We start from the raw sequence: 10,000 nt of genomic DNA on the forward strand, positions 1-10,000 counted from the left end.
GGCTGTGGTGATTGGTATGATTTCACACACAAATACTCTCAAAGACTCGTCTTGTGTAGCCTAGCTTTTGCTACACACTTGGACCTTAATACTGCAAAAAATGTACTGACTTGTGCAGAGACCAAACATATTTGTTTGTTTTTATGTGCTGTTTAGAAGGGGATTTATCTGAAATGGTAACATGGATCAGAATTCAATGTAAATCACTGCACAGAAGTTTCTGTCCAAAACAGAGAAATAAAATAAAATAAAAAATTGCAGTATAATTTACAAATTCCTTGCTTCTAGAAGTAATATCTATTTATTCACAAATATAACATAAAAAAACAAAGATAAATTGTACAATTATAATTTTAAATTCTAAGGGTAATGAATGAGTTTCTGAGATTCATTCAATGTTCTCGTCACAAATTTGATTCATGTTTGCTAGATGATATTTTGTTTAAGTTAGAAACTGCCATAACATAGGGTCTGCTTTTCTTCTAGTCCTATTCATTTTATTTGTAGGACAAACTTTTCCATCTGTATTGGGAGTTTGTCTTCCTCTCAAGCGACTTTAAACCATGGTGTCCCACAGGGCTCAGTTCTAGGTCCTTTTTATTTTCACTTCATGCATGTCCTTTGGCCTCAGTTTTCCCGTAAACACAACTTTTATTTTCATCATATTGATGCTAGTGACCTATAATTGTCAACCCACTCCACCAATTGAATGTATCATCATCTACCTTCCACAATGCATTTACATTGGCCTATTATTGTGGTATAATCCATGTCATATTCATTCGCAATATGTATGAGGCAGCCAGTGAAGGGATTGTGGGTGGTTTGTGGGTGTGCCGTCTGACACTGAGAGAGACAAAGAGAATCAAAAGAAAAGAAGTATAAACTGTTTCTCTCTGTTCACACAACATTGCACAAATACAGGCTTTGGCGCGCAGACATGTTTAATTGCAGGCCTGCTCTTATTGTAAAGGGTATTTCACACGCATGATGGTAATTAGATGCACATGACCAACGCTCTGAGATTCATTCTTTAGCCCTAGACTGTTTGTCATACTGGAATTTAGTCTCCTGTCATCACAAAGCTGTAATCAATGAATCAATCAGTGCTAAAAAACACACCATTTCAAGTGAGGATGTGACAAAACAATAAGCTTCTGTACTAGGAAGTGTTGTGCTGGAATACCATTCATCCAATGGAGCGTAAACTACCAACAATACACAGATGCAATCCGTTCAATCACACACTGCATTCTGCAATGTTAATGCCAACTCATGTTCAGGAAACTGTGATATAATATCGTTTTAAAAAGTTGTTCATTACTTATAAAAAAATATGAATGAGTAATTCAATTTAGTATACAATGGCAACTTTATCAAGTCAAGTCAAGTCACGTTTATTTATATAGCGCTTTATACAAAACAGTGTTTCAAAGCAGCTTTACAGAGATAACAGGAAAATAATGCAACAAAGTTTTTTTCCTGAAGAAAATAGCATCAAAGTCCATCTTAAGTAAGTTCAGTGATGTTTCATTTTTGTTATAAAAAAAGTTATTAATTTAGTTAATTTATATATTTATATATATATATATATATAGCCGCTCTGGAGAAAACCGTGATGTTATTTGTTCAGTTCAGTTCTCATATAATGGTTTCAATGCAGGCAGATCAATAATATTGTTGAATATTAAAATAAATGTCCCCAACTAAGCAAGCCAAAAGCCAATGGCAATAAAGATGAAAAAATGCAACAAAGGCGACATCTAAAAATGCGGGGGATTTTGCCCATAGCAAGAAGGAAGGAGTTCAGTGGTTCTGCATCTGCTGCGCTGGTCCTTGGCGGAGGTTTGGACTTTGAATTTGGACAAATCTCTATTTTCCTTTGGAGCAAAACAAATTCAGCAGAAACCGGTTCACTCTGTACGCAATCTACACAAACTAAAACAAATGCCATTCATCTCGCATTTTTAACATTCTTTGTAAAAGGTCAGTGTGTGTTTTGGAAATGAATCTCTGTAATTGTTCTCTATGGCTTGTGGTTAAAAGAAACACAAGAGCATTACCATAATTTGAGAACTACAAATAGACCTCAGCCCCACACAGTAAGGAAACCACAAAGTCCCTGTCACAACTTTTTGATTCATGTTTATTGGATACGTTAGAAACTACTACAGCACAGGGTCTGCTTTGCTTAAGGTAACCAAATCATATCTGGAGGATGACAGAACCTTTTCATTAGGTTTTGAAAACTTGTCTTCCTCTCCAGCAACTTAAAACGGTGGTATCCCACAGGGCTCCGTTCTGGGTCCTACAGTATCATATTTTCACTCCATGCGTGTTATGTGTGTTAGGGCCGCACGATATATCGTTTTAGCATCGATATCGTGATGTGCGCATCCGTCACATCACAGGATGTATGATGTCAAGTATAGGGATCTTAGTTGATCCTTGATCCGTATGGACCAGGGCGTACTGTTCAGAACACATGTAATTCACGGATTAATTGCAAAGTTTAACCGTCATATAGACTGAAAGTTTATTATTTGCATGTGTTTTAGGACCCATTTTAAACCATTCAAGTGCAAGAAGACGAGAAAGAAAACTTAATTCGAACACCAAATTCTGCTCTCTTTTGGGGGCTTTCACAACCTTTTCAGAGTTCTTAGAGCTAATGGAAGAAGTACCCACTTTTTAACATGTGGGCACCACAGGAACTGGGAAAGAATTAAGTACTAGGAACGCCTTTTGGTGGAACTAAATTAGCTCCTACTTCAGAGAAAGGGGATAACCCAGCACAATAGGAACTATCAGTGAGATAAGTATACGTTAATATAACGCACATATAAACCTGCTGCTGTCTGTGTCATTAATGTTATTCAAATAACAAAATACAAAGAGAAAATCACTTATGTAGCTTTAACAAAAATGTATTATATTTAATTTATACAGTGAAGACTATGCAATGTATTTTACATTTGGTTATTCAATTTCTGTACAAGAATGCTGTTAGAAAAACCCAAAGCACTGTTTATTTAATTTGTATCTTTGTTCTCTTGTATTTATCTATACTTGTAATCTGTTTATTATTTCTATGCAGATTCACTCCTCTACAAAATCACTCCAATCATTCTAGAATGATTAATTCTTAATAAATAGAGCTATTCAAGTCATCTGGTGAAATTGCTTTTATATCACAGTACATGTATATATCGCAGAAAAACTAAATATCGCAATGTCAGTGCAGCCCTTTTTTATTTTTTAAAATCAACTCCATGCTAATGACTGACAGATGTAAACCACTCAAACCAGGTAGCCGTACAGTATAATAGTCTACTCTACACTATTACAGCATGGAAGAGGTTAAATAATGGTTGGGGAAAAGCAAGTTTTATGATGATAAGAGGGGAATGCGTTATATCTGGCCCTACTAAGTCAATCAATGAGATCTGCAATTGATCATCTTCCATTTTGATTAATGCATCCCACCATGTAAAAATAGCATAATATACTTGCTCTTTCCTTGTCCTTCACAACTGTAACTCTCTCAGTACCATCTGCCCTGGCTGACACTCTTCCAGAACGCAGCTGCCACTCTTCTGTCAGTCAACAACAATGAGGATATTACACAAGCGCTGGCTTTTCTCCATCGGCTTCCGTTCCAGTACGCAATTGAGTTTAAGGTGCTACAGTTTGTTTTTAAGCCTTTACATGGCTTAACACCACAATATATTGCTGATTTTAGGTAAAATGTTCTCCGTCTGTTAGTGTTGTAGTCAGGAACGCCTTAACCAAGAACAGATTATGTCAAGACCAAAACAAGAAGAACAAGACCAAGGCAGGACGAGACCGAATCAGGACTAAGAAAAATCAAGATCTCATACAAGTACTTTTTTTGCAATCATATCTTCAATTTTTGTGTGCATTTGTATTAATTTTGGAAACATTGACATTCATTTGGTAACATTCCGCATTTCTGACCCGGCAGAACAGTAACAAACAAAATTATATTAGAAATAAGTTGCATAATCATAAAAGATTGCAAATTAATGGCATTTTAAGCAGGACGTCTTAAATCCAACCACATTAATAATGTTAAATAAATCAGGCAATGCACTGGCAATTTAGTGATATTCCCGCAGTTGTGGTCTTGAAATAAAATCCAGAGTCCTCTTAGTCAGAGGCCGAGACAAGACCTTGAAAAAAGACCAAGACCTGTCTCGCGTACTACAACGCTACTGACTGTACCTCAGACACTATTAAATTCCCCAATTCTGGAATAATCATCCACACATTATATTAGGGATGCACCAATATGAATAATTTGGCCGATACCGATATCCCTTTATATTTGAAAGCTGATAACTGATATACTGGCCGAAACATCTAAATCTTTATATATATATATAATTTGTGAGAGCCTGATTACAAAACAAAAGTATGCCCCCAAAAAAGCCATGACCCAAGCACACAATTATAATGATGTTCTCATTATAATTTTATGTAGCCTATATGACAGACTTGCTGCACTTCACCTTATTTTCATTTTTTCACGCAATTCAAAACCATCATTGTGAACAATGCGCATCTGAAGTGTCTCAGCTGAAAGAAATAATACATTATTTATCGGCTTTAATATAATCGGCCAAATTTACTTACCGGGCCGATAACAATAACATTAAAAATGAACATATATTGAACGATACCGATATGGTGACCGATATATCCTGCATTCCTACATTATATACAACAGATATTCTTCTAGATGAAATACAACTTAAATAAAACATGTATAATAAAAGAAAAGAAAAAAAACTTGCATAATAACTTAAGTATAATAATGAATTGAAAGAAAGAGTAAAGAGAAAGGAAAATATGAAATTAAGGGAATTGGTCCAGGACATTGGTCATAGGCCAGATTGAGAACAGATTTGAGTCGTACACACAATTACAAAACAAGTACATCACTATCAAGAACTGCACAAATAATAATTTTCAAACAACTTTCTCAAAAACAATGATGCAACCACTCAAACCAGACCGGCCAAGCAAACCAAGCTCCACACACCCAAAGTGTTTATAATGACTTCCAAAAGTCGACCTACAAATGGCTTACTTATTACAGCTTCTTCACATAAAAGTGGGAAAGAAAGAAGTATTTTAACATCAAACAAAGAGAAGAAGAAAAAAATCGACATAAACTAAAACCCACAATTAGGATTTTAAAACCAAGTTTTCTGGAAACCCAGCATTTTTCTAAGTTTAAGGTATGAGGGGGCTGTAGTAGAGCAGGAACACATATCATCATCTCTCAGAGTAATTACAGGCTGTTCCTCTGTGTGCATGTGGGATCGAGAACCAGCTTCTACATCAGCTTTACTTTCCTACCACAGATAAAGTTCCTGCAAAACATCCCCGTTAATCAAACACTTTAATGGCACAATGATAGATTTTAGACACAACAGCACTACAATTCATTTCTGCGTCAGAGCTGTTTTCTGTCTGAAACTGCCCTGTTCACTCCCCTCATCAGATCCAGTGTTTACAGAGACGAAAGTGAACCCAAACCACACAAAACACTGACTGAAGCTAAAAGCAGAAACCCGTCAGAGAACCCAACACAGCAGCATTGCCTCATGGGATCATGGGACTGAAGTACATACTATCATAACATGTTTTTTCCGTTTTTATGCATGTACACCGTTTAATTCATAACATTTAATTGAATCAAAATTAGAAATTAATTCAAACAAAATGGATTAAGCAACTAAATCCATAAAATGATCTCATGATGGAACCCCTGAAAAGTTCTCTATATGAGACGACTAACGGAACCCTGTAAGATTCCATATAGAACCTCTAGTTTTCTTAATAATAATAATAATATACTTTATTTTATAGAGCGCCTTTAAAACCAGCTTCTCAAAGCGCTGTACATAAAATCACAATCCACAGGAAAATACAACAAATAAAAGTTAATAAAAACAAAAACAACAGCATTAGAATAACTGTAAATCAGTCACAAAAAGACATCAGCAGCCGAATGCAAGTTTAAAAAAGTGTGTCTGAGAAGAGCTTTAAAAATGCCAAGAGTCTGTGCTTCCCTGAGTTCAGGAGGAAGAGAGTTCCCAAGTGAAGGAGCATAAACAGAAAAAGCCCTGTCACCCATAGATTTCAGGTGTGTTTGTGGAACAGTTAACAGATTATACTGTGAGGAGAGCAGTCTGCGATTTGGGGTATAAGGGATTAATAAGCCAGATAAGTATTGCGGAGCTAAGCCATGTAATACCTTGTATGTCAACATCATGATCTTGAAATCAACACGGAACCTGACCAGGAGCCAGTGTAAAGACTTCAGAACCGGAGTCATTTGGTCAGATTCCCTGTTTCCCGTCAGGATCCGGGCGGCAGAGTCCTGAATATATTTTAATTTGTTAATTGTGGTTTTAGAAACTCCGGCTAAAACAGCATTACAGTAATCCAGCCGTGTGACAACAAATGAATTAATCAGGTTTTCAGCGACAGATAAATTTAGCATTGGGTGTAGTCTGGCTATATTTCTGAGATGGAAAAAGGATGCCTTCACAGTGCTCCGAACAAAAAAATCTAAACTGAGGCTGGTGTCAAAAATTACAGCGAGGTTCCTCATCTTACTTTGGGTCTCTAAAACAGAGCCATCAACAAACAGGGACAGTGGAGCCGCTTTGCGAATTTGATGACGGGAACCTATAAGCATAACCATAAGAAAGTTATTGTTCATCCAAGCTTTTATCTCAGTAATACACCCAGAAAGATAGCAAGCATCAATGTCTTCCCCAGATTTAGAGTGGATGCAGATTTGGGTATCGTCAGCATAAAAGTGATAGTGGAGGCCAAGCGATCGCAGCAGATGTCCAAGTGGAGATAGATAAATATTGAAGAGTAGAGGGCCCAGAACTGACCCCTGGGGAACACCAGTGAGCACCGCGCAAGTGTCAGACCTAAAGCCACACATAGAAATAAAATGGGAACGGTCAATAAAAAAGGATTTGAACCAGTTTAAAACTGTCCTGGACACACCAATAACACTTTCAAGACGTTCAAGACATTTTTCTATGAGTGAGTCTTGACTTTCCATTGCCAATGTGATGAATGAAACAGAAGTGATGTTTACAACAATATTTAAACATTATTTAATCGGGCTGCAAAATATTGAGAGCTTTACAGAACTAAATAAAATAGATGAAAAGAATTTAAATAAAATGCTAAATAATTGTTGTAAAAATAATGTTTATTTCAGAGAAGAGACTTCAATCTTAAAGTTAAAGTTTGGTTTATGTACTAAAATAACTTAAAAACTATAAACATATTTTAAAAAAATATATAAAAACGGCAGACAACAAAATTACTAATACTTAACATAAAAGTAAAATCTAATAACAAAAGCTATAATATGTCAATGATGCTAAAATCAGACAGGTTTATTGTTGCATACTGTTTTTAAGCACACAGTAAATATGGCGATAATGGTGTCATTCTGAACTGAGCCAGAAGGCTTGTTGGACTTCATGCAGCGCTGTGCAGACCGATGGCCGGCTGACTTGAAGCAGTGCATGCCGGTTACAAATTTTGTCCGACTTGATACAGCGCCAACGCAGTGTGACTGTGACGTTTGCCATTTAAGTAGCGCAAGAGCAGATCATGTGACCGGTGTACAGTAGATCATGTGACCGGTGGACCGCAGATCATGTGACAGGAGGACTGCAGATCATGTGACAGATGGACAGCAGATCATGTGACCGGTGGACCGCAGATAACGCGACCGGTGGAGCGCAGATCATGCGACCGGTGGACCGCAGATCATGTGACCGGTGGACCGCAGATCATGTGACCGGTGGACCGCAGATCATGTGACCGGTGGACCGCAGATAATGTGACCGGTGGACCGCAGATCATGTGACAGGTGGACCGCAGATCATGTGACCGGAAGACCGCAGATAGGTGACCGGAAGACCGCAGATAGGTGACAGGTGGACCGCAGATCATGTGACCGGTGGACCGCAGATCATGTGACCGGTGGACAGTAGATCATGTGACAGGTGGACCGCAGATCATGTGACAGGTGGACCGCAGATCATGTGACCGGAAGACCGCAGATAGGTGGACCGCAGATCATGTGACCGGTGGACCGCAGATCATGTGACAGGTGGACCGCAGATCATGTGACCGGAAGACCGCAGATAGGTGACAGGTGGACCGCAGATCATGTGACCGGTGGACCGCAGATCATGTGACCGGAAGACCGCAGATAGGTGGACCGCAGATCATGTGACCGGTGGACCGCAGATCATGTGACAGGTGGACCGCAGATCATGTGACCGGAAGACCGCAGATAGGTGACAGGTGGACCGCAGATCATGTGACCGGTGGACCGCAGATCATGTGACCGGTGGACCGCAGATCATGTGACCGGTGGACCGCAGATCAAGTGACCGGTGGACCGCAGATCATGTGACCGGTGGACCGCAGATCATGTGACCGGTGGACCGCAGATCATGTGACAGGTGGACCGCAGATCATGTGACCGGAAGACCGCAGATAGGTGACAGGTGGACCGCAGATCATGTGACCGGTGGACCGCAGATCATGTGACCGGAGGACCGCAGATCATGTGACCGGTGGACCGCAGATCATGTGACCGGTGGACCGCAGATCATGTGACCGGTGGAACGCAGATGTCTTCTTGAGTGAGTTATGCCATCAGGGTTTTTCTCAGATATTACCTGGCACAAGTGCCAAACGCTGTAAAGCCTGGGCTTTATGGAGGATACTAGCTGGAAATATGGTCTTATTATAAAGCAAGGACAAACACCCATCAAACAGAGGACAGACTGAGATTCTTCGCAATCTTTCAATCCCACATGGGAAGCCATGTTAATGTTCTGGTTTCAGTGGGGCTGTTTCGCTCTGACACACGTCAAGGTCAGCCTTGAACTCAATCTCAGTCCACAGACCTCGAGCACAGCTTTATCTGACTCACACAGAGGAATCCCGAGCGCTAATGCAATGCCTTCCAGAACTCACTGATATAAAGACATTCAAGTAAAATCAGCACATGGAGAGAGAGAGAACAATCCGTCCATGATGCAATCAAACTTCTTTAGCAATATCTATGGACAAAGATGTTTAAGGCATGCAAATGTAAATATGTACACAGGAAATGTTTTTTAAGACAAAATGCACGGCCGAAAAAATATTGCTTGTTTTCTTCTAAATGTAATATATTTGCATAATGCAGAAGTTAACAATGGAATTTATTTGTTAATTGATTTATTTGAACCTTTCACATTTAAACCTTTTTTCACACATTTTACTATGAATGAAGATATTTTTCAGTCAACAGAAAATACATTAACACAGATTAGACTAATGCAGAGTGGCATATTTGCATAATGAATATGAAACTAACAAAGCTGAGAAGTTAACATAATGGAATTTATTAACTGATTTATGCAACAGCAAAATATTTGTTTTACATTTTTTCATTTACATAAAAATATTTTTCAAATAGCATTTTAAATCACCGTCCCCTGGTCGCTCAGAATTGTCTACAATGTGTTTGAGGTCATTGAACTCTCATTAATTAAAAAGATGAATAAAAGGAAAGACTAACTGTAGTGCAACAATAGCAAGAATGTGTGAAGTTATTGTCCTCCACCCTCTGAACCTGCATCTGTTGCCTGACGTGTGTGTGTGTGTGTGTGTGTGTGTGTGTGTGTGTGTGTGTGTGTGTGTGTGTGTGTGTGTGTGTGTGTGTGTGTGTGTGTGTGTGTGCGTGTGTGCGCGTGTGTGTGCGTGTGTGTGTGTGTCTGCGTGTGTGTGTGCGCGTGTGTGCGTGTGTGCGTGTGTGTGCGCGTGTGTGTGCGCGTGTGTGCGCGTGTGTGGGCGTGTGTGTGTGTGTGTGTGTGTGTGTGTGTGTGTGTGTGTGTGTGTGTGTGTGTGTGTGTGTGTGTGTGTGTGTGTG

At 39.1% G+C, this 10,000-nt stretch overlaps 1 protein-coding gene across 4 annotated transcripts in view; it reads right to left on the bottom strand.

Annotated features, from left to right (window-relative positions):
• The window catches only part of shf (Src homology 2 domain containing F), a 157,520-nt gene that overhangs the window by 128,319 nt on the left and 19,201 nt on the right, over positions 1–10,000 (bottom strand). The window lies entirely within an intron of this gene.

The sequence above is a fragment of the Siphateles boraxobius genome, unplaced genomic scaffold (genome assembly GCF_051911475.1).
Source record: "Siphateles boraxobius isolate OS27281-9 unplaced genomic scaffold, OSU_SipBor_1 198, whole genome shotgun sequence".
Lineage (NCBI taxonomy): Eukaryota > Metazoa > Chordata > Actinopteri > Cypriniformes > Leuciscidae > Siphateles > Siphateles boraxobius.